This window comes from Myotis brandtii, unplaced genomic scaffold, assembly GCF_000412655.1.
Source record: "Myotis brandtii unplaced genomic scaffold, ASM41265v1 scaffold179, whole genome shotgun sequence".
Taxonomy (NCBI): domain Eukaryota; kingdom Metazoa; phylum Chordata; class Mammalia; order Chiroptera; family Vespertilionidae; genus Myotis; species Myotis brandtii.
In genome coordinates, this window is record NW_005356635.1 from 2505574 (window position 1) to 2509586 (window position 4013).

The 4013-nt window shown below is 36.4% G+C and overlaps 1 pseudogene; it reads left to right on the plus strand.

Annotated features, from left to right (window-relative positions):
- Positions 1–835: 835 nt before the first annotated feature.
- On the plus strand, positions 836–1009 carry LOC102258306 (annotated as a pseudogene).
- The last annotated feature ends 3004 nt before the right edge of the window (positions 1010–4013 follow it).

Here is a 4013-nt window from a genome sequence, read left to right on the forward strand (position 1 = left end):
TGGATGCCATGGTGCATTCATCAATAATGAGAAGTTGGGCCTTTTTAATAGTTTTAGCAACTTCACTGTTTATATCGAGTCTAGAAATTGAAGTTTCATTTAGTGGAATGGGTAATTTATATTGGGAATGAAAGGTGCTTCCACCAAGAAGTAAATTTGCAGCAATTCCTGTAGATGCTGTGGGTAAAACAATACTGCCACGACCTCTACTATAATGTATTAAAACTTTATAAAGATATGCCTCCACACTCCGAGGGCCAGTTCCTGCCTCAAACCTCACCCTTACCGGAAACAGCTCGGGGGCGCAACTGTTGCTAAGAGGACCCAGGACTCAATGCGGCCACACTCCGAGGGTGGGTTCCTGCCTGAAACCTCGCCACCCTCGTGGGAAACAGCTCGGGGAGGGTGCAGCCATTTCCAAGACGACCCCTGCAGGACTGACTTCCTTCTGGTTGGTCAAGCCTCGGTCGTGACATTACACCCAGGGTTTTTATTATATAGGATACTATCTTATTTAGTAATAAAAATAAAACAAACTCATTCTTTGAGGAGTGGTATTTTGGTTTTTGAATCTTAAATCTTTCTTAGGCAAGCAGAGACACAGAAGTAAAGAAAACCCATACATTTTATTACCATAAGTAGAATAATTAATTTTCTATTCAATAAAAATGACTATTGTTGATGGTTCATGGCATATTGCCAGCATGTATTGAATCTGAGAAATCAAAATCTTAGACACTAAATCAAGCCAAGACCCTGAACTGGCTAAATGACATATTAGGAAGAATATAAGATTAAAGATGAATTGTGCGAGTGAGAAGAGTGTATCAGTCCTATGGACACCCAGAAGGACGTCCAACCCCCAAAGCAGCAGCCAAGGATATATATCTGTGGAGAATGTCAGGCAGAAAATGAAATGAAATCCAGGGATCCAATCAGATGTAGAGAATGTGGATACAGAATAATGTACAAGAAAAGGACTAAAATATTGGTGGTTTTTGATGCTTGATGAAACAGAACTCAGAAGAATATCTTTATTTGCATTTGGATTTGCTGATAATGTTGTATAGTTTTTGATGAGTATACTTATCTTTATAGATACAACTATATACACTCGATTTCATTTTTAAAACCATATTGTATTTAGGTAACTACTAATAGTTTATAGAAATAATTTTTGTTCAATTAAAAAGAAAGATGAATTGTGTGACTTTTCCAAGGTTAATTACAGAACAAACATCTAAGTACAAAGTGGTCTAGTATGAGAACAAGGAGGTCTAGTATGTGACATGTGTTAAAGGGCTAGGACTAATACATTGGAGATAATGTGCAAGTACAGTTTATTATTTAAGAACACATTACCCTCTGAATTCTCTAAAGGTCAGGGTCAACTTTGTATTCAAACTTTATTTTTATTCTTTGTTAATTTAGAAATAGTCTCTTGAGTTCCTCTCTAAACCTCTCATTGTATAGCCTATAGGCACTCTATTGAAAATATTCAGATTAATCATTCAGCTTTATTCAGGCACTGGTATTTTCTTGACATTGTGCCAAGTGATATAAACCGTGCATACATATAAGATCTATGGAGATAGAGATAGATATATAGATATACAGGGTGGGGAAAAAGAAGGTTTATAGTTGTTCATATGGAAAATAGCACAATAACTAATAAATAATAATATAAGAATAAACTCTATGCTTTGCATACTCATAACTGTAAACCTAGTTTTGCCCTATCCTGTATATATCTCTCTATATCTTAATCTCAAAAAGATATACAAGCTGTTTAGGAAATGACAAATACTATTTATTAAACATCTGTGATAAATACTTATTATATATTTGTTATAACCTTATGATAAATCTGCAAGGTTGGAAGTAGTAACTTTCATTTTATAGATGAGGAAACTGAGGTGTAAGATCTTTCTTAATCTCAAGTCACATTGCTATTAAGTGGAAAAATCTAGGATTTGGATTTAGGTCTCTCTCTCTCTCCCTCCCACGCCCCCCCACCCTCATACACACACACACACACACACACGCACTGTCTCTCTTTTTTGACGGATTTCCTTTTCATTGTACTACTATGTGCCTCGGAATAAATTAGGTCATACTATGGTAATAAACATTCCCAAAATCTAAGTAACCTAATTCAAGTTAATTTCTTGTTCACACAAAATGCTCTTTGGGTTTGGGCAACTCTCCAGGTAACTGTCGTCAGTGTGGAGGCTCAGCATCGCAGGCGGCTTTGCTCTTGGAGCACTGCCATATCTACATGGACTTCCACAGCAAGTGAAAAGGAAGCATGAAAAAGTGCACATCAGCTCTTAAATGCTTCAGGTGAGAAGTGATGCACTTAATTTGTGCTCACATTTGTTGGCCAAAGTCATATGACCACACCTAACTTCTGAAAGAAGAGAACCACACATCTTTGTAAGAATTAGTAATTTCTACTACAACAGTAAATATTAAATTTCAACCCAGTAAATTTCTACTAATTCTTTACTTAGAACAAAACATTTTGCAAAGAACAAAGATAAGAGGATTTGGTTCCTGATATGAAGCAATTGATAGTGTTGATGTAAGAATGTCTAAACCTGTAGGTAATTTTTATGAGTTTACTTGAGCCAAATTGACAACATGCTAAGAAGAATGATCTCAAATGCTTTGGAGAAATAAAGCTTGCAGGCTTTCTGTTTTGTTTTGTTTTTTACATGGTTGAGATTTAGGGAACAAAAACAAGATTACAAGAAATTGGGAGAAAGCCAGGGTGAAATTAGACTACAGAATAGTTAAGATTATGTGCTCTTTCGAGGGTGGTTATGCTTCTGAAAAAGAAGATTACTCAGTCATTTCAAAGGTGTGTTAACCTAGATGCACAGGAACAGTGGGTAGGGCTTGCTTATAGCAAAGATAAACCATGTACTAAAGAAGTTATATATGCCTGGGGCATGACTACCCACCATGACCTACACAGTTAAGAATTTATGGTCAGACCACCCTGTGAGGTTACTTTCAGTCACTGGACTTGTCAGATTTATTATAGAGCCATTTTTTTCATCTATAACAGTTATAAAGAAAGAAAATCCTATAAAAATAGACTAGCATATTAACACAGAAGGGCAAAGAATATTTGAACTCAGAGAAGAAAAAGGCAACTTGGATCTGGAAGACTATGGGAGGTTTAAGGCAATTATATTGGTCTGTGGAGGACAGAAACAATTTAATAAGGAAATACAATAAAGAAAGTTCTGCTTGAAGAAAAAAGAAAAGGTGTGAAGGTATAATAAGACATTTTACCCATGGCACTTACTACTGGCAGGTAAGTTAAGACATCTCCACTCTCCAGAGCCAAATCAAGCTTCCCAATGGTGATGGGAGGGATAGCTCTTCTGGTGGCAGACAAGCAGCAAGACTGTAAGAAGTTCCTGCCTTTTGACTATCTACTTTGCATGGTTTTGCTTTCACACTGCTTCCATATTTTTATCATAGTCACCACAAAATACATTTCAATTTTTTAAATTGTTATTTAAAAGGTGCCACTTTTGGAAAATTTTCATATCAGAGGACTCTCCAGGCTCCGACTTGGTAAATACATGCCTGCTCATCCTCCAACATACTCATTTGCTTTTGGGTTTCAGTGCTGCCAAGGTAGAGTTAAACTGACCCCTTATTAACTAACCCAGGAAGCTAAGGAGTCACATGTAGGTAAAACAATTGGCCATATAACAAACATTGAGATTCAGGTTCACAAACCAAGTCAATGGGATAGAATAGCTTTTGTCCCAAGCCAGAAAAGTCAATGAAGACTCTAGTAGAAAATTTACTATAAGGAAATAGAAATTTTAAACCAAAAGTCTAGACTCATTGCTAAGACACTAGTGAAGCACTTTCCAGGTAAATGCATAACTGCTACCAATTTCTCCCAGTTCTGGCCTAGAGCTTGGGAGGAATGGCCAATTGTGTGCTTAAGAATTTGAATTTTACTCTGGAAAGATTGAAATATTTTC